This window comes from Solea senegalensis, linkage group LG17, assembly GCF_019176455.1.
Source record: "Solea senegalensis isolate Sse05_10M linkage group LG17, IFAPA_SoseM_1, whole genome shotgun sequence".
Lineage (NCBI taxonomy): Eukaryota > Metazoa > Chordata > Actinopteri > Pleuronectiformes > Soleidae > Solea > Solea senegalensis.
In genome coordinates, this window is record NC_058037.1 from 1,442,272 (window position 1) to 1,464,815 (window position 22,544).

The window sequence follows — 22,544 nt, forward strand, 5'->3', positions numbered from 1 at the left end:
CCTGAAGATGTGGATTGAACCTTTAAAACTTGAAGTATTTAGACAAGTGGTATTTTGGTGGAATCAACCTTTAAAACACCAAGTTTTAAAGGAGAGAGAGATTCACACGCCCCCTCCGTTTCCCTTTCATGTGTATGTGGAAATTATTCACAGTTTTTTGAGATTTTTGTCGCCCTGGTTAATTGAAACGCTTAGAAAACTCATAGCACACCATTACCGATCAAGCCGCACATTTTGATATAACATGTGTGGGCAAAATTTCGAGTATGCCTGCTTCTTGCTGACGATTTTCGGTGGATTGAAATTCAAAACATGAAGCTTTTAGACGGGAGGTGTCCAACTTTTTTTAATGAGGGCCAGATTTGATAATATGGATATGTTCAGGCGCCAATGCTCACTACACACCTTTTTTTTAACAGTATATTTTACATACAAATGCACTGTTAAATAAACATTAGTCATCTAAATATGACATTTTTGTCAAATTTTGGATGAGTGACTAAACTATGACATTTTGGGAACTTTTTGACCAACAGACTAAACTATGACATTTTAGTGACTTTTTGGATGACATACTAAACCATGACTTTTTTGTCAAATTTTGGACGACATACTGAACTATGACATTTTAGTCAATTTTTGACGACATACTAAACTATGACATTTTTGTCACTTTTTGGACAACATACTAAACTATGACATTTTTGTGACTTTTTGGACAACATACTAAACTATGAAATTTTTGTCAAATTTTGGACGACATACTAAACTATGACATTTTTGTCAAATTTTGGACGACATACTAAACTATGACATTTTGGTGACTTTTTGGACAAAAGACTAAACTATGACATTTTGGCAACTTCTTGGACGACGTACTTAATTATGAAATTTTTGTCAAATTTTGAACGACAAAAACGTCATAGTTTAGTATGTCGTCCAAAAAGGTCACAAAAATGTCATAGTTTAGTATGTCGTCCAAAATTTGACAAAAATGACATAGTGTGCTTCTCCCAAACCTCTGAGAAACAGAAAAAACAGCATGTTTTGAAGTTGTCACATTTCAAGAACGGTAGATGATAGAGCGTCAGGAGGCTTTCAGCAGCTCTGACATTTAAAATTGTGAGAAACGGGTGTGTACAGATGAGCATGGACAGACATAATATATATATAACCATTTATTTTGAATGTTTCTTTGCAATTTAGGCATTTGTTGCCACAGTTGAAACTGTGGAATTTCCGCAGCATATGCACAGCTGTTTAGTAGAACGGCCAATGGGACTGTACTCTTAAAACTGCACTGTGATTGGTTAAAGTGTTGTGATATGGGATAGATATTCCCCAAGGCTGTAAATGGAGCTAAAACGAGGTGCAGGAGTCTGGATCTTGCTCAAATCACTTGATTTGCATTCTGCTGAAAGGTGATTATGGATTTATTGATCAGTGCTGTCAAAATGTGTTGCATACTACAGCTTTACACAGTTTAGTGCTGAGATGAATAGAATAATACAAAAATAAGGCCACTAAGCTCTGACATCAAGAGCAAACTGTATTTAATACTTTTACGTTTCAATTTATTGAAAAGAGAAAATTTCAGCTTGACAAAGCCAAAAAAAGTACAACTATGTGAATAAACATTTCTCGTCTTCATTCAGAATCACAGACCAAAATAATATCAAGATCCTGTGGAGATCCAACACTGCTACACCCATACCCCATTGTGGTATGGCTTTAAGTGTTTAGAACATTATCGATTTGATTATTAAGGACAAACGTGTTTAAATGTTATATCAACTTTTGTAAAGTTTTCAGTAGTTTTCAGCAGAAAATTTAGGGTCACTGGTTTGTAACAGAAGTAAGTGAAATGTCTGCCAAGCAACACATCACAGTTTGAAACAGGATTGAAGGTACGTTCCATTTGAATTTGGAACTCAGAATTTTCAAGGTAATTCCCGACCAAGCTCACCAACTCTGACATGGGATTCCAAGATGGCCAGGGGGGCAAATCCTTTTTTCTTTTCCCTGTCCTTTCTTCCCTTGTGCTTTCTGTTCCTGCAACTAAGCACATTTATAACCACATCATCGTCACCCTCATTTCTGCCAAAAGCACCACCAACAAATAAATAATGTTATTTTGTTAGAAAACAAAAACAACAACAAAAACAATGAAAACATATGATCCTGTCACTATTAAAATGTAAGAAATGACCTACCTTATTCAGCCCGGTTGACTTGTGGCGTTCCTCAAGGTTCTGTTCCGGGCCCTCTCCTGTTCTCTTCATGTCCTGTGTTTTGAGGAGCTGAGTGGAATGAATGTGTTGCATTTTGTGAACGTGTAGCCTGTGATTGCTAGCTTTTACCAGATTTACAGACTTTGCCTTTGATGGTCCAGTGTGCAACATTTAGGAGGGTTTATTGACAAAAATAGAATATTCTACCATGAGTATCTGTGTTACTCAGTATCTAAGACTATATTCGATTCAAAATAAAAAAAAATGTTTTTGTAACTTGAGAATAAGCCTTTTATATGTAATTTAGGGAAGCGGCTAAAGTACATGACTGTTTGTTACAACCTGCAGGCTCATTATTAGTTGTCACTTAAAGAAAGATAATTAATGAAAAAGATAGATTTCTATGGCAACTAAACTAAGGCATCGTCAGATTTCTGTTAAATAATACATACATCCTTCATGAAGAAACCGTGTGGACTAGGTTTGTCCGCGCACATGTGATAAGTGTCCACACAGTTGTCCTCACTTTGTTGCTGAATCCTGCCGATAGTCCGTTGCTTTGGATCAGAGCTTGGATGGATTTCATTCGATCACATCTTTCAGCAGCTCTGATATTTACTGTGGTAAGTCCCTCGCTCTGTTTCCAAGCCTGTTCAGCTGTCTCTGTAAAGCACTTGGTTTGGCTCTCGCATGAGTCTGGCCTCCTTCCATCCATTTCTCTGTGGCTACTCCGCACTCCCTATTAACTCGAGCTACAAGTCTGATCGTGCTTAAACGATTAGATCATCGTCAGCTCTGTCTCAGCTTTGTCTTTGAGTCTGGTTTTAAAATCCAAAGAAAAATTGTTTATTAGTTAGTGGTTAAAGGAGAAACCTTTCAGCTGGGTCCATATGTGACTCACTTTTTGGTTGTTACTCTCTGATAAAATCTCAGGATTCAGATGACTTAGTCGAGCTGCAGCTGCGTTGCCAAGACACTTATAGGGTCAGTTTGCTTAAATATATAATGAATTGTCCTTGTTGGACTGGATAACAGAGCACAGGTTTTACAATAAATGTAAAATAAATGTAAAATGTGGGTAGTGGCTTTTCAGTATCAGTATCGGTAGTCCCCGATCACAAAGACTTAAACATCACAAAGACTCTGAAGCTGTTAAATTAGTGTATAAAAGAGTCAGTGTAATAATGGTAATTACGCTTGATTTATGAACATTTCTTTATTAAAAATTATAAATATTAAGATGAAAATAATAATTTGTATTGTTACATGTGTACATGGAGATGATCTGTTTATGTGCAAAAAGGAAAATGTCATATTTGCAATCATAATTAACCAAGTAGACGATGGAACTCATAATTAACTCCACAATTAAGCTCACAAAAAGTTGACATGAACATGCAATATGCTTTCTAAACCATATAATTCAATCGTTATAATTTTGTTGGGATCAAAATAAACCCTTTCGATGTGGATAATCGATCGTCAAATTTCTATCCAAATATTAAGCAAAAAAGGGCAAAAGACCGTAAAATTAGTAAGCAAACAATAGGAGTCTGTTCTCACGTGTAATACAGGATGTAATTATGGTATTAAACGTGGAAACCACCGAGGAGACAATATGGAAACGATGTCATTTATTTTACATTCATTTGTTATTTTTATGTGGCGAACCCAACGGGGGAAGAAGCCAAAAGAAGAAGGAGAAGAATATGTGTGCACATTTATTTGCATGTTACAAAACCCTCAAAACACAGTCGATGCAGCAAGTGGGACAATTAACATACAAACAGGACCGTCCTTAAAAATTCACGTCCGACACACTGAAGCAGAGGAATTATGCATTTACAATCCTGTCTTTTTCAGTGTTGGCTACACTTTTTCCTGTGACATATTTTATTTCCCTGATCAAGTTGCATCTAATGTGAATTGTAAAACCTATGGAAACCCATTTCCACCAGAAAAAAAGAGGTAAAACTCAGCCTTGATAATAAAAATATCGTAGTAAGTAAGTAAGTCGGTAAATAGATAAAAGGTCAAAATCATTTTATCTATCTCATAATTTCAACTTTTTATCTTATAATTTTGACTTTTTATTTCATAATTATGACCATTTATCTCATAATTTCGACTTTTTATCTCAAAATTGTGACTTTTTATCTCCTAATTTTGACTTGCTTTGAGAATATTTTATTCGCAAGGCTAAGTTTTATCTATTATTATTTAAATTTTGGCCTTCCATGTACACCTAAATTCACCCATTCACAATCTAGTGTCTAGTGAGGGCCTAAGGCTCTTTCATATTCACTACATTGTCAGTCAGGCATTAACATTGTTTTATGCTCATCAACAAGTGGATGAAAAACAGCCTGTTTCTGTGGGAATTTTGCTCTTTTTTCCCAAAGTGATGAGGTCAGAGAGGACCAGATGCCAAACATCATGCTGTGCACATTCTACAGTCACATAATAAATAATAACACTCCACATTGGTTGGACTGAAGCGTTAAAGGGATTATTATGAAATAAAAACTGTTCAAGCGTGAGAGAAAAGAGTCTTCTCGTCCACGGTGATGAATGTTATCTCTGAGATATTAACACCCCACACTTCTTGGCACGCCACGGTGAGAAAGTTACATGAAGTTATGCTCATATTCATATTCAGAGCACATACATTACTAAAGGCTTTTGTTTGTGTGGCTGTTTATTTGTGCGGGTCCCCTTTAATCACTGTATCAAAATTTAGTCCGAGCAGAACTGCAAGAACTAGAAAGCAGCAGCCTGCAAAGCATGAATAATGCAAGGAATTAGAAATTACACACATTTATAATACAAAATAGTTATAGTGCTTATTGCACAGAAAGCATTTAAAAACAATAGTTGCCAGGCTCTGTGTGGCAGTAGAGCACACAGGCAACATTTGAAACTCCAAGAGAGCAGCTCTCTGACTTTCATCACACGTTACTTATCAGCAGCCGCACATTGTTTCTGCTTCTTACAGCTTGTTTGAGCAGGACTCAGTCTGTTTAGCTACCTACATTTGTTTTCTAACACTTGTGCCAGAGCGCTAATCAGAAACAGTATTCATTTAGACAGAGGGATTCCAAACAGGTGGGCAAATGTTATCCCACAGAGCTGAAACCCAAAAAGGGGTTTATTTAAATAAACATAATACAAAAAGTTATATCTAAACCACTGAGCAACGTATACATGTGACACTGAAGTTGCATTTGAGAGACGACCAAACGGTTTTCTATAAAAGTGTCAGAAATCGAATAAGCCCATAAATATGTTTGTAAAAGTGTATAGATGCCTTAGAATGCAAGCCCTTTATATATATATCTCTCTCTATATAAAATGTAGTCAATGGCCTTGCTTTTCAGAGGCCGCCATCGTGCACTGCCAAGTTTCTACAAAAGCCTGAAAGGACAAACCAGCCAGAAATGAAGCAGAATGGCTCCGTCCAGCATAAATCAAAGAAAAGAAGGCATGAAATGAGTGAAAGTGTGGAGAGAGAGAGAGAGAGAGAGACATTTAAGAGTGTTTACATCCTCTCTGGTATGTGAAGGCCATCTCAGACTGCAATCTGCAGTCTCACCATTAGATGTCACAATTCCTACCCACTGCACCTTTAAAAAGCAAAATCTAAACACCAATGCATGTCCAAGTTTCGCTTGTTCAAACCCCACATCGTGCACGTACAGATTCTACACATTCACATGTACAGTTCTTTCATAGCGAGTAAAGCTAGCATAGCTCCTGCTGCTCCTCTACCTGCTAACGCGAACGTTTCCGTTAATAACCCAAATTTGCCATCACGTAACTAAAACCCCCATATCATCGCCCCGCAATGCGTCACAATGTGGATCTTTCTCCTGTTTGTCAGAGTAAAATGTCTCCATCCCTCCTCTACACTGATGCATCGCCACAGGAATAAACAGATGAACGTGGCAGACTGCCAGAGGACGACAAGAGGCAAAGAAATCATTTGTATTTGGTGATTCTGCAATAATCCGGAGCCCTGCTTCACCGTTATTACAGTATCTGACATTTTGCATCTAATATAGGAGTCAAACAGGGATATGGAGATGAATGGTTTTAAAGTGTGTAAATCGATTAGGAGGAGCGTGCAGCCCTGACTAATGGTTTACCTGTTGGACTCTGCGAGGAAAACAGATCAGGGCCCATTAGAAAACAAAAGCGTTTGCTTTGCCACAGTCCACAGATGTTTCCTTCAGGGAAATATAATGTGGTATTTACAGATGCAACCATGTCAACTTTTCATGCTTCATCTAACACTCTTGACTTGAAGTAAACGGATTTCTGTCTCTGAAAAGAAAATGAGTTTTTCAGACTGCGGGAGGAAATCAAACGTTTATCATAATAATGTTGTGGATAATGTCAAAGGTTGCAAATGTTCAGACTGTGGCACAAACAGTTTCTCCTCGGATGTGACTTCCATTGGAAGTTTGGAACAGTTTTAACAGCACAAGGATTTGGATTCAGGACATTTCCCATTATTTTGAATCATTATACAAGTTCGACTCCACCCCTGGCTGATTGTACCCAATTCCATTGTTAAAAGCGTCTGCTAAATGACATGTAATATAATGGAATTTATTTGCAGCACAACCTCAGTCGTAATGTTCCTACTTTAATGAATTAATGTGATGTTTGTACGACTGTACATAAACGTTTGATATAAATCTATGCTGTGGTTGAAGGAAGTCTTTAATGTCAATCATTTTGAATTGGTAAATGCATAATACTCAAGAGGTTAGTCCAAAAAGGCTCATACTGTCTTCTTGGTAATATCATTGAACTCAGTCATTCAGCTCGAGTCGTCTGACAAACCTGTAAACAGTGGGTGAGATTCATTTAGGTGAAAACTGATAAAAACAAGGACAAAGCACAACGCGAGCATTGCATCAGCAAAGTGAGATGCCTCCAACTGGTTGGAATAGGCCTGAAAAAGTTTTAGTAGTGGGTTCTACTACTCAGTTTGTTCACCATCTCTGTGTGTTCACACCCGAAGTTTATCTGCTGTTCATCAAAAGAAATGAAGTCGCTTCTACCTGGAAGATGCGATACACGTGAACGTTCATAAGAATAGCACGACGATGATCTTGTAGACGCACATCTAGAAGCTCACGTTCAGTGTGGTTAGACTAGAGCAGGGGTGTCAAACTCATTTTTGTTCAGGGGCCACATACAGCACAATTTGAGTTCAAGGGGGCCGGACCAGTAAAAATAGCAAAATAATAGAATAATAACCTATGAACAACAAGAACCCCTTTGTTTTTTCTCCTTTGTTTTACATTTAATGAAGGATATTTTTACAAAACATGACATTTCTTGAGAAATATAAGTGCAATTTCAACAATATCATGCCTACATTTACTATTTACACATCACACTGGATCTATAAAGGCACAAACATTTAGTCACGGGTATCTGGAGCATTTGACATTACATTTAGATTAGTGTGCAATTTTAACAAATTCATCCTGTGGGCCGGATTGGACCCTCTGGAGGGCCGGTTCTGGCCCCCGGGCCGTATGTTTGACACCCCTGGACTACAGAAATGCGTTCCAATCCACACCATTGGCCAACAAACCCTATCTTATTACGGCAAATCCATTGTGGTGATGGACTAAAACATTTACCTGTACTTGTTTGTGTAAGACTCCCCTAACTGAGATATTTTCATATTCATTAAGGCTACTTTTTTTGTTTGGATGTTCAAATGTATTTTTTTTTTCTATTTTCTCTTCTTTTAGGGTTGATCGTGATTAATTTATGTGGAAAAGTAGAAATACTTGACCTTTAAATCCGTGAAATTACATTTCCACACAGAAGCCAATGGTATTTTTTTGTAATTAAAAATGTGTTTCTTTCTCCTCATGAGTTCTGACGCATTTCAAAGACAATATGGAACTAAATAAATCTAATTTGAGCAATGAGGGGGCCCAGAGTGGATGCACTGTTGTTCCTAGATCTCATTCGCAGGCCGTGCTGCCTGCAGGGACGAGATCATGTCATGCCTGCAAAACCCTCGGCAGAACAAGGGATGTTCCAGGACACAGTGTCACGCAAAGGCAGGTTAAGACGATAATGATGATAAAATATTAAACGAGTACGAAAAGCATGAGCACCATGAACATGACGTTTGTTGTGAAGGCCTCAAGAGCATCAGTGTTGTCACAATATTTAACTAAACAGCAGTCGCTTCCAGAGTCTGTGTTGAAAAGCCAAAAACAGGTTGTTTGAGATGTAAAAATGAGCTTTGACTCTTTTCTTTATCTGGTGTACAACCACAGCCACGGTTTCCTCTGTTATAATCCACCAATCAGCAGCCAGACACACGAAATGGATGCTTGAAGAAAAGACTATTTGACTTGTGTGTGTGTGTGTTTCCAGTGTCACGTCAATAAAAAAAAACATCTGTCAAACATATATATTTTGGAAATTGCCAGTTTATCAACTCATAATATTATTAAATGTTACAGAAATGGCAGTAAAATTGCCCAAAACATTATATTTTATAATAATTGCACAGGCGGTGACAGGTAGGCAGACAAGAAAAGTGTTGTGTACGGTGGTTTAATGTGCCATGATTTTATGCTGTTGAAAAGGGGTCATGGTTGCCATGGTGATGAATCAGTTTGAGTTTTTTTTGTTTGTTTGAAAAAAGTAGCACTTGAACATCCCTACAGCGAGGCGTGAGGTTTAACATTAAAGTTTAAGTATGATCATTTAAATTAAAGTTTAAAAAGGGGAGGAAGATCACGAGCGCTGCAGAGGAAAGAGGCGGCACGATCCAACGCAACTCAACCCTTGTTATCTTGATTTATGGATGTGAAGTGTTCCCAAGGCTGCACTTCCTAACAGTTCAATAGATGTGGACATAAACACCTTTAAATCCAGGGTCACAGTCAGTGCTTTAACCTCATAATGGCTGGTTGTGACAACAATGAATGCATTAAATTATAACAACTGTTTAAATGACAGCCCGGGCCGCTTTCACCAGAACTGCTCAAATTCCCCGTCCCTCAGTAGTGAAGCTTTCTAATTCAGTAAACAACAGAGCCTTACTTTCATTTTCCCTTTAATGTTGTGTGTAATCCTGAGTAAAGAGCCACTCGGGCTTCATGTGTCAGATGTCAACAAAATAATCAGTAAATCAAACAACACCCCGCGTCTTAATCTCCTCTCGGGTTTCATCATTATGAGAGTCAACATCACATTTTCGGCACAAAGTACATTCGCATTCGTCTGAAGACACTCTGACGCTTCATAGACGAGTCGGGAGACGCGGCGGTGAAGGGTGTAAATAAAGACGTCTGAGTCAAAGTCACAAGGGCATCTGAACAGCAACTTTGGGGATGTTACATCATCCAATACAGCCTTCAAAGACAAACTGACCAAGCTCATATATTTAGGTAAAAAAAGATTCACGATGTGCGCACACACACACACACACACACACCTGCAACCAGGAACCCAAGAAGATTTTAACACTAGTGTTCAATCATATGTTCGATGTTGAATCATCTATTTTCCTCTAAACAGAGACATCATTTACAAAATCAATATCTTCTATTGAAAAAAGAGCTGAAACTAAATATTTAAGTAAAACTATTTACTTAATTTGTCATGAAAAGGCCCATATTATCATTGTAAAGCAACTTTTAGCAGTGTACCTTGAATTTTACTCGACTTTTAGGTTTATTTGATTCATTTTAGCCTGAGGTAACATGATGTCTGCTTCAGAAATAAATCAAAGACAAAAAGCCATTTAGCATATTGATGATTTATGTACCTCATAAATCATGAAAAGCTGGTCTGCCCTGAAGCAGGTATCAGTGTTAGTATAGGATATACTTGCCATGTATTAACTGTGTAGGTATCCCACACCAGTATACAGTAAACCAGATGTCAAATATCTGCCTGATGCCATTAGTTAAATCCTGTTTTATTGGTTTCTGTCAAATAAACAACTCTACAAATTCAAATTCACTTATTTTTCCACATTCAATTACGACATTTTTCAGTACTTGCTTTTCACAATTGCCAACGGCAGTGGAATGTAGAAAAGTCATGTTTGAAGTGACAATTGAAAAGTTTTTTGCTTTAACGTCATTATGAAGTCAGTGTTGATTGCACAATGTAATGGCTGTGGAATAATGACACCATCTGCGTTTAAATTGCTTCCCTATAAGCTTTGCTTTCTCTCTCTGCACTTCTGTCTGAGACTGGCTTTGAAATCTCCGGGGAGAGTGGAGTCCCAGATTTACAACACAAAGGAAGTGTGTCTGCCACTGTGCAACCAAAAACAGAAGGAGGAGAGTGCTTTTGTTTTCCCCAGGTGGAGGAAATGGCGGATGGTGGAACAACCAGAGTAACTTTGGAAACTCGGCCTGGCAAAAGAAAAAGACGGAGAAGGAGAGCAACAGAAAACAAGGCGAAACACTTGGACCAACATTCTTTCAGCAGGGACGGCTCCAAGGCTCGAGTGGGTCCAAGACTAAAATTCATTTAGTGTTATTTTATTTCAGTCAGTAACACAACTCGCATTTATGCCTTTACCATAACAATCCACCGAAATCACAGATTTTCTTTCCTTTGTATTTATCGACCGTCATCTTCTTCCATTTGATTAAAACATAAAATAACACGATATCAAAGCAGTTTGTTTTTGTCAACACATACTGAACAATTCCCGCTTTTCTCTCTTTGTTATAAATGAATAAATTAAAAAAAAAGGAAATTCCAGAATTTCTTCCAATTGTTTCCCTTCAACTCCAGCAAACACACTGGTTTGCGTGAAGAACTCAAGTACAACTCAAAAGAAACAACCTTCGACCGTTTCATTTCACCTCCTCAGTGAACACATCACTTTGGGTTGTTACAAAAAGGAAAGTAATCTGTACACACACACACACACACACACACAGCAGATTACCCTTGTGTCCTAAAAATTATGTCAAGTCACATTATTTGTGTGGCAGTTTCAAGACAGGGGCGTCCTTCAACAACAGTCTTACAGACAGCACAGATGTGACCGTCATAATAAAAACAAAGTCAGTCCACTCCACTCGTCACAATAACATTCCCTGGTTATGAACGTGGTGAGAGTTAAGTCCCTGATATACTCGCACGTGCACATCGCTCTTTACACGCGGTTCCAAAATCTAGGCTCCACACACAGCGATAATGATGTAAATCGTGTCAGCTGTGGTGAGATTTAGGCACAAACATCACCTGGTTAAAGTTAGGATAGTATGGTTTAATTTATGCTCTAACATTAGATCTGGACCTGTGGTCGGGCTGCTTCGGAACTATGTCACATTTTCCCCCAAAGGTGACATCAATGCTGTATTCTATCTAAATCGGAACTTGGAGGTCAGAACTAGGAGGGACCCCGAGTTAGCAATAGTGTGTCGCACTGTTAGCAATATAATAAACAGTACTAGTACTAAAGATCACAGAAGTTTCTGTTAGTGGTAAATGCAGCAGTGTTGGAAACCTGAACTCGGGGTATGTGAGGTTGTTTAACATTTGTTCCCTCTGCGGAAACAACCCATGACCTCGGAAACTCCAGGTTCTGACTACAAATGGAATTAGCACAAGTGGAAGCTGATTATCGCCAATAAAAATCTGAACTTCCAGAGTCGCATTTTGTCCAGCACCATGTTGATATTTTGCAACTGGATGTTCAGAGGCGTCTGCATGTACGGCACTACCTCCATCATTTACTCCATTAGTAAATGTTATCACTATTCAAAGTGAGAAGTCGGCCCCTGGTAGCTATTCATTATGTTCTTACTTCCTGATTGACTTCACAGAGGAAACCAGAGGACTCAGAGAAACCAGAGAAATAAAATAGGATGTAGTTTGTCATGTTGTTGTTCTGCTGCGCTGAACAAAAGAGGAACGAGGCTGTGTCTTTGCAGCAGCAGCACTTATGCTGCCAATTTAATAAAAAGCAAACTTTAGTTTCAACTCCTCCAGACTAATGGCAGAATTGCTACTGAACAATCAGATACAATAATCACCGTTTCCCACCTGCTACACAGAGAAAGACACATTACTTTCTGTGCTGATAATGAACTTTGGGCACGAGATGCAAATCATTACTGGCAGAATTGTCCAATGTGGACATAATTAATAGGGGAGCTGGAAATCTTTCTGTAGCTTTAGTTCATTGCCATTTGGATTTTGCAGCCATTAGCTTGAGACCATATTAAAATAAAACTACGCTCTTCTGAAACTATGGGACATTTACAAAACTTTGGTGAAGTGGAAAGATTAAAATTCAAATTCAGTTATGTCTCAGTTAACACAAATATATAATCGGCAGCTTCACTGAGATTTTCAAATCTCGGTGAGGAAATAATTGTGAAATAAACAATAAATCCATCTCTTATGAAGACACACAGGTCCAGTCTATGTGCTTTCATCCACAAAGATATGAATATCTATATAATAGAGTTAGTGCTAAAGTAGAAATTGTTATTCATTCAGGATTGTGCAGATAAATATACAGCACGCTGATTACAATCATTTGTTCGTGGCAAATCACAGGATAATGTGTTTCTGATGCAAATGTGACCGACTCACCTGGAAAAAAAATGCTCCAGGACCGTTCTGCTGCTTCTTATCTTCCTGAGACTAAATTCCATCTTGATTAACTGTTGCAGCTACAGTTGGATTCATCAGACGTCCGTGTCAGGATGCTCTGGGTTGATTGAGAGTGACCTGCACGGGCCAACTTTTTTATGGCGGGGCCCACGGCACCTTCTGACATCAAATATTTAAGAGGGCAGTAAAATATGCCCCTCCGCCCGCGGTAACGCTCCTCAAGTCCCCAAGGTAGATGATCAGTTTTGCAGGCTGGCAAATGCCTCCATGAGCAAGCTTGATGGATTTGGCAGATACAATGGTTTCTTCAAAGACACGGTGCAGCAGAGTGAGTGATGATGCCGCTGCTATTAGCTGCTAACACAAAATCTCAGCTCTGTTTGCAGCTCAGGAAAGACTCCACTCACAGCACAACACAGTTATATAGAATTGTTTTACGCAGTTTCATAATGTAAATAAGACACTGGTTTGTCTCGATTGAACTCCATAGAATCTAGTTTTTTGTCTTTTCATGGCTTTATGCCTAGTGACAGCCACAGGCTTAAAGTATTATGTCCTTGGTTTGTCTATTTGTCTATTCTGTAGATCTTGTTCTTGTCAAATCAAATTATATCAATTTTCTTTGTACTGCCCAAATTTACAATTCAGGGTTTGCATTGGTGGACCAGCGCACCAGAAAAACATTGAGCAGGGGAAAAAAAGAAGAAAAAGAACCACACTGTACACAACTATGACAATACGTACATCTTTATATAGCCTTGATGACCACTCAAAGCTGCTTTATGCAATTTTGCCAGGGATTGAACCCATGACCCTCCAGTAAAAAGTGACCAGCTCCACCACTAAGCCACCGCTGTGATGGATGTATCACAGTAGTAGCATTCCACTTATGCATAAATCAATAACTGTGGTACTAAGTATGGTGTTAGATGTACAAGTGAGTGTGACAACAATGATTTGATTTGATTCGGGTGTTGAAAGGTCAAGGTTGCTCCGACTTCACAAGTTTGTGAGTGCATTATTCTTTTAAATTTATCACAACATTCACTTAGACTCGCAAATAATGTGATTACATTTTCGGGACAACGTCAACACGTGACCTCACAGAAAAGAACAAGTTTTTGAACACCTTCAGGGAATCTTCTTAAACTTGGTAGAAATATTAATTTGGCAATTTGAATTTTTACTTCACAAAACACACATTTGCCTTGAGAAACATGTTCACTTATAAAATTATACCACTTATAAAATATACCACATACACAAAATGGACACAGTCTTCTGGTTGGAGGAAAAATAAAATGAATAGCCACGATTCAGGTTGTAAAAACAACTCAATTTGAATGGAATTGTATGGGAAATTGAGCTTCTACTTTCTACTACTATTTATAAGGTCAGTATACTTTTTTTTGACAAGTTAAAGGTCTCGATTGCTACTTTTCGGGTCATCGTCAAAAGAACATGATGTCAATTTTTAAATTTTAAATTAGGTTCCTATAGAGGAAAAACAGCTGACAAATACAGTCGGTATCAGCCAATAGGAGCCTGGTTGCAGATGATGTCACTGAACCTCCATTTTGCAAATCTCAAAATCGATCCAATTTCTAAAACCGGAGAACCCGGCGCACACACGGGGAGATCATGCAAACTCCATGCAGAAAGGCCCTTGTTCCAACCGGTGCTCAAACCCTGGTGTTCGAACCCTGGTGTTCTTGCTGCAAAGGCAAGAGTGCTAACCACTGCACCAACTGTGTGGCGCCGCTTGAATATTAAATGCCACATTCAGCCTTACAAGCTACCAGGAAACAAATAGTAGCATACAGATGTGACACCACTCTTTGTTTTTGAGCCTCTGTCTTGTTACCCCCCCCGTGAAATACTATTGAGAACCTGATCATTTTTATTTGAAATGATTTTTTATTTAAACCACTATATGAGTTGTCCTGCCCTGCCTCTCATGGGGCCCTCCCCACTATTTGAGAAGTACCGTGTTAGCCGGTCTGTTGCATTTAAGTACTGTTGGAACCCCGCTGGACCCTGTATGTTCAAATAGGCTTATTTAATATAAACATATCCTTGTCATATGTATACGACCCTCGTAACCCTCCATTTTTATGAAAGCGCACAGTCCAAGATGCCTTGTGTACAACTCCCCATGTCGTAATTGCAAGTTTTCAAGTTCCACTTGAAAGCAGCAATAGACGCGGCGAGGAAACGAGCTGCTCGGCAGCGACCAGCTGAGGGTGACCCTGCACTGTTACTTCCGAATAAACCCCTCCTCCTCCTCCTCCTCCTCCTCCACCTGGACATACATGTATTTTTATGATCACAAATGCACCTTTAAACTTCCGAGTCAACAGTCACATGTCATCAAAGCCGAGTGGGAAAATGAGCAGAGTGAAACTGCATTGGTCAGTAGAGGCATTTCACTGCCGTCCAGCAATTCTAGTTTTAATTCAACAGAACTTAAACTGAAAACCCTTTCTAATAAATCATCAACCACTGTGAGGAAATGCTCTTTTGACTTTAGCTGAGAACATAGATATAGTGACAGTGTTAAAGGTGTCGGGCTCTTCCTGAACACGGCTGCTTTATCTCACTGAAGAGACGTAATCTAGGTGAAACATCTGACCCGTTTGCAGAAAAGCATTCGGGTTGATGAGGCTACGCTGACATCACAATGTCATGTCACGAGATTTAAATAATGAATGAGGTTACCGCTGCTGCCACAGGCCTAAATTGCCTGCAGCAGCTCTCTCAATTATGGAGACACGCGCGTGGATCCCGCTGCTGTGTGGGGGCTGCGACGATTCAACAAAGTCAAACATGTGGAGCTGACATTCTCAAAGCTGTCGCGTGGGAATGAGGTTTATTTACAGCTGAACTGCAACAGCACATTTGTTTTGTAGGTCATTTGTATGTTCGGAGATGTAAAGAACGACCACTCAGCAGCTGGAGGCAAGGCATGAGGCAGCGTGCGATGCAAACCGACCACTTAGTGATTTATTCAACACATGTGTGGCCTCCACCAGCAAGACAACAGGAAATGGGAAAAGTGCATCATCGGTGTGAGCATTTTTGTTCTTTGGAATAAAGTTTAGTTCTGTGATTTCAGCTTCTTAAATGTGAAGATGTTCTAGTTTCTTTGCCCCTCTAAGACAGTGTGGACAAAAATGTAATGATTTTAAAGGTTTTGGAAACTAATATCGTTTGAACCAAAACCTGTGTTTAAAAGAAAACTAGCTGCAACTTCTAAATAAAACATGATATATCTATAAATGAATACATAAATAAGAGAAATTAGTAAATGAATTAAGACATAAAATAATACATAAATGAATTAATACAGGAATAAATAAATAGAGAAATAATTACAAAATAAATAAAATATAATAATTGATCAATTCTTTTCATGTTTTATCCTCCACAGCAGGGAACGTGCAGCGCACAATCAGCTTTATTTAACATTGTAAAGGTTCGTAATACAATCCCACTTCCTGAACTATCACTTTAACTTGGCTCCTATTTCACAAACTAATCCTGAAGCCATGATCTCATAATTAGCTCCTTGTGTCAAAATCTGGTTGTAAGACTTTCACAAGTTGAGCTTAAGGCTTAGATGTTGCACTTTTGATCAAATTACCACACAGCAAAACTGGGGTCAGACAAAGTCTCGTCCAGGAAAAAACTGCCCACACTGCGGAGACACAAAAAAAGGGATTGATGGGTTTGTAGAGGCTCAGCAGCTCATGTTCAGTCCTGAGGCCCCTCACAGGTTAATCCCACATCCCAGAGAGCTGTGTTAGCTCCGTCAAATACTACTATTTAAGTCTGTTTTATCAAAGTCAGTGTTTTAAGAGATAGAGGGACAGTAGGGCTGAACAATTAAATGTTTTAATGTTTTAATACATTTGAAAATTGCAACTGAAAACAAATCCCAAAAGGCACAATTTCATTCTTACATTTTTGATTGATTATTTACAGAGCCCCAGATATGACATGGGAAAAAAATAATGTGTCCACAAAATAATAATTAGTTCCCACAAAATACTAATTAGTTTCCACGAAAAAGGTAAAACATGTGCACAAAAAACAAATTTGTTTCCTCAAAATACTAATTAGTTTCCACGACATAGGTAAAACGTGTGCACAAAATACTACTTTTATATATGCAAGTACACAAAATAATGGGAACCAGAGTCAAATTTCTTGAATGTGCACACATACTTGGTCAATAAAGCCTATTGTGATTATTGTTTTGTGCTTTGTGTTTGGTTTGGATCGAAATGAATGAGTCATAAAAACTTTTTTGTGTCTCCAGTGGTTCCAGCTGTATTATTGATGCTGGTGAGGCTGCTGTTCTTTTCCCTCAGATCTTGTATTGTCCAATAATAACAACTACTGCCGTACAAAGAACTTCCCAACAAATGCACAAACTTGTGGGATTTTTATTAAACACAGGGATGCTTGTTTGGAGCTAGTATTAGAGCAGGGTCTGGTCAGGAGGGTCTGGTCAGGAGGGGCTGGTCAAGAAAAAAAAAAAGAGTTTATAATGTGAGTTTAAAATGTTCATAATTTTACGATATGGGAATAAAGATATATGTGATGATATTTCACATAATTTCAAAATAAAAATGTTTCTTTTGATATAAAACAATATGTAGTTCACAATAAAAAAAACATCTTTATGATGCAAAATGAATATATAAATATCAAAAACATTCATGTAAGTGGTAGGTTGCAAAATCGATTGAGGGGACACATATGTCCCACAATCTGTGTGTTTGAAACCTCTGTAGGAGAGTAAGTAGAGTTAGTACGACACCGTAGAGTTAGGCTGAAGTTTTATGAATGTTGCAGTGGGTGTGTGAAATACCTCATTAACTAACATTAGCACAGAGTTAAAAACCTTGATTTTGGCTGTTTAGAAACTTCTGCTTCATGTCTGAGCCCTAAAGCAGACTCTGCTTCATGGTCGATTTACCTCTAAATGGGACCATAATTTACAAAATGGACACCATGCTGTATGTGACCATGTCCCCCTAAATTAGGTGCTTTGTCATTACCACAGAAAAAAAAAATTCTTCATGATATTTGAGATGATGTGTGCACATGTGGTTTCCTGGATACAACACGTATAATGGTCTATTGTTTGGACCAAATCACATGTGAAACTAATGAAACTAATGCTCATCTATTCAAGTGTTGCACTGTTTGGAAAAAAACATTTATTTCCTATTTTGTTTTTCTTGACTTAAACAATCCACTCTTATTCTTTCTTATAATTGCAAGTGAAAATACTCCTGTTTAACCAAATACACGTGAAGTGGTTACACTGTATTGGTCTGACAAGAATAACTATTTAAATAAAATGTAAACTGCAGTAAAAACATTTTATTTTCTAATAATTACGACTAAACTAAAAGAACGTGCTGCTAAAATCCGTGAACCTGCCGTATTAAAAAAATGTCAGAAACTATGTTTTCCTGTTGTTCTGGTGAATAGTTCCCCCTGCATATCACAGGACATGGCACTTACATGAGACACATGTTAGAGTACACTACAGGAAGCACGGTGCTGTGTGACATAAACAAGTGAATGTCTCTCGAGGCTACACTCTATTCCGCATCTTGTCAGCGGCAGAGCTGCGGGAACCAAACAAACCAGTCCAATCAGGATGGATGAGTGGTCAGAGGTCAACACGAGTGATGTGGCCGCGCGGTGCCTGTGTGAGGTCAGCGTGTGCTTCTCTGCAAATCACCCTCTCACTGTGCAGCACTGTGAGGCACCAGGAGCCAGAATGGCTCATTGTAAATTGTGCTGATCGGGAGATGTGGGGGCTGGCATTGTGACACCATTATCTTTCCATCTGACATGAGATGTGCCACATTATTCATGGTGAATGAATAGATAGAGGATCCCAAAGGCTTGCGTGAGTGGAGACGGGCAAACAAAACAATAGGCGAGTATTTATGCAGCCGCTGTAGTGGAAGAGGTGCCTGGAGATTACTTACAAACAGATATGTACAACGTGCGTGATATGCCATCTCTTTGATTAGACACATTTTCATAAAAGTAACAGGAGTTGTTATCGTGCGTTTGCCTCTGTGCTTTATTTCACGCCGAGGCACATGCAGATAATGTACAGACGCCTCAGAAATCAGCCACAATTCACGGCAAAGTCTTACAATGAATGTGCAATAATTTGGTCCGACTGACAAATAGCTGCTTAGCTTTCCTCTGACACGAAGCTTGATTTCGATAAACACAGCTGATACAATTGCCACACGCGCTATCCATCTGGCAATCACTGCAACAACAACTGCAATGCATGAGAGCTTGATGGTGCACATGATTTCTCAACCCCAATAAAGACAATATAGCAAAGACAAAAGGTCGACAGATGGACTTCTACTAAGGAAAACTGAGGATTTCTAACTGAAAACAATAGCATTATATGCTATTAATGCAGATTTCTGTTCACATTCTCCACTAAAATAAAGAGATTTGGAGACATAACATTAAAAAAAAAAGATCATATTTTACTAAGACCTGTATTCTATTCCTTTGGAAAATGAATCGCCTCTGAATTTCAATCTGTTTGAGAAGGAAATTAACATAATTCTTAGCACCTTTAGAAAGGTTGACACACATGATAAAGGGTATAGCGGTGAGTTATGGAAGCCTGTTGGTCTATGATTATTTATGAACTCCTGCTTTGTTATTTTTTAAGGTAAAATATGTAAGACGTTTGTTTTAAATCCAAAAATGACCCTAAAATGTCTAAAATTACAGAATAAAATACAAAACATACATTACACACATGCTTCACTGATAATAATGAACCACCTTAAATTCACAATTCAAATTTTCATTTAATGCCAGGGAAATTCTGTTTGGCTTGAGCCAATCCCAGCTGACATAGGGTGGAAGGCGGGGTTAGATTGCCACACCCACACGGAGAGAACATGCAAACACATTATTTTTGCTGGACGAGTAATTTATTTATTTTTATTTAAAATAAAGGTTAAATTTATCTCTCCTCTTACCATGTGATCATTTCCCACTGTGACTCGAAGCAGACACACTTTCATGTTCAATCTCCAGCTGACATGCGTAAACAATGTTGAGACAGTTAAATATCTGCACCTGTATGTGTTAACACAATGTGAAGGTCCAGGTCTGTTGAACAGGGTTTCCCTGAGGCCTCTTTCAATATGTTGTTTTGTTGTGTTTGTTCTGCTGATTGTGTGTTTCTATTTATATAGTGTGTATTGTAGTAGACATAAAAAAAGAGCAGGAAGAGAAATGAACATGATGCACGTGGGGAGAAATGGGTGGGTGCAACAGCAGCAGCAGCAGCAACAGCAGCAGCAGCAAGTGCAGGAACGCCCTGCAGTGTCTCTTCACTGACCAGGGCGGATGGGTCGATGCTCAGAAGCCAGACCCAATAGGGGTCCATAATGGGGCCTGTATCGATCTGGGCATGGTGTTCACCACATGGGGCTAATGGAAACTTCTGCTGGAAAAAAAAAAAAACATGGGAAAAAGTGTGCTCTCCACTCTGGGATCACATATTGGTGGTGAAGTGTCCATTTTGCCCTTCAGAGAGACAAAACTGTGGTGGAAGATGTTTATCTCACAGGCGGAGAGCAGAGATGTTGCTCAGAGGATGCAGGTTGATATAGTAATAGAGCAGCTGAGGAGAGTCATGGTGGGAAATCAGACTGCCCTTGAATGCACCGCTCCCTCCTCTGAGTAAGTGCTCAGAGCCACAAGCTACTGTATGATGTATAGCCTACATGTACCCCAATGACCTTGATGCAGTTTATTGAATATAAACTGGCTCTCAGAGGCCTGTGGCTGTGGTTCGTTGTGCTACAGGCTCATCGTCACACTTAAGAACAGATAAACAGGCAGCATTGTTTTGATATTGATTACACTTGGGTGGCAACGATGTTGTGAAGCGGGGCATTACATTATGATACAGTATGACGAGTATCGCACGAGTGATGACCTACATAACCGATGATTCAGCCGTTTGTGACAGTCACACTTTATCAAACATGTACAGAAGTGCATTGCACTCTAAAATAATTCAATAAATGAATAAAACAGTTCTGTTCTCAATTAACCAGACATTTCCATGTGAAAAGTTTTTTTTTTTCTGTATTAATAAGACACTAAAATATCTTTTGAAAAAAAGCTTTTTTCATTTTAATTTTCATATGATTCCAATATCCTCAGTAGTTATACAGGCCTTTTGAAATCCATAAACTCCGAACCTGAACCAAGTGTCTGAAGCCAAGTTCAAGCAATGTTTGTTTTTAATCCTGGTTGCTATGGAGTAATGCAGGAAAAAAAACGAGGCTCGTGATCAGCACTTTCCTATCTGCACTAACGAAAGACAGGGTAATGAAGGCTGAAACAGAACAGGGATACAAACAACAAGCAGAGAGCCAGGAAAGCAACGCTACAATCAAAGTTAAACCTGTCAGACCTGAAGACGTGAAGCCTGAATGACTCATCACCTCTTGCAGGTTTTCTTGACCGAGCTAGCTGGAGCTTCTCCTGGACAAAGATCTTGTCGTGTGTGACCCCTTATTGCCAGTGAGTATTGTTTTGTCATATAAACTTACGTTGACTCTGGCTCATGGCTCTGGGAAATGATCAGAGCCATGAGATCTGGCTCCCGTCAAAAGGCCGTGATTTCCATCATGAATGCATTAATTCAATGTTGTGCAAAAACAAGGACACAGAAACTTAAAAGCCTCTTAAGTAGAAAGAAACACCTGTGATCACAGAAATCAAAGGCGAACGATGAGTCAGACCTGTCTTTTCAACCATAGTGCTCTCAGCAAGAAAGAGAACATACCTTCACTAACATGTAGAACAACCTATTTCCTGCTCATCAAAAAATACTGGCTGACATTTTTTCCTCAAATTCAGATCCCTTCAAACAAAGGGGGGCAGTTAAATCTTAAAAAAAAAAAACATTCAAAATATACAGCCTGGAAGGCCATCATAACATCTGAAGTAATTATTGTGTGTTCAGAAGAGGGTAAAATAAGTGGTCCACTTTGAAATCCATCAGTAAAATAAGAGAGTGATGTTACGTTGTTCTCAGAAGCGTAGTTAACTTCTTAACTTTCAGTTTTTCAGTTTCAAATGCAAATGGAGCCACCCGAGTGGGGCTATCCAAATGACAGCTTTAGTATCCTCCCCTCTAATCTGTTCCTTTCCACAAGTAAAGGGGATCTTTCTTGGGTTATGCCCCACACCTCCACAATGTATTTATTTGAATAATCCAGACAGAAAGACAACAGCATGGTCTATAACACGAGGACCATGTCAGTTTCAACATCCATTAGACCACAACCTCCATTAGACCACAACAAAAATGGAAATCTGCCATAGACACAGACTCAAACACACTTGTGCCATGGTCTGATGAATCTGGATTTCAGCCCAGGACTTATAGGTGAATATATAAGAAGAATGACATTCCATTCTTCAACCAGCATTTGTCACAAGTCAGCCAATGTGGTTGTGTTGGTCACAGTGGCATGAACAGCACGCCCAAGCTGATCCCACAAGTGTTCAATGGGTTTAAGGTCAGGACTGCAGGCAGGCCATTCCATCCTCTCCACTCCCAAATTCTGGAGGTAGTCTCTG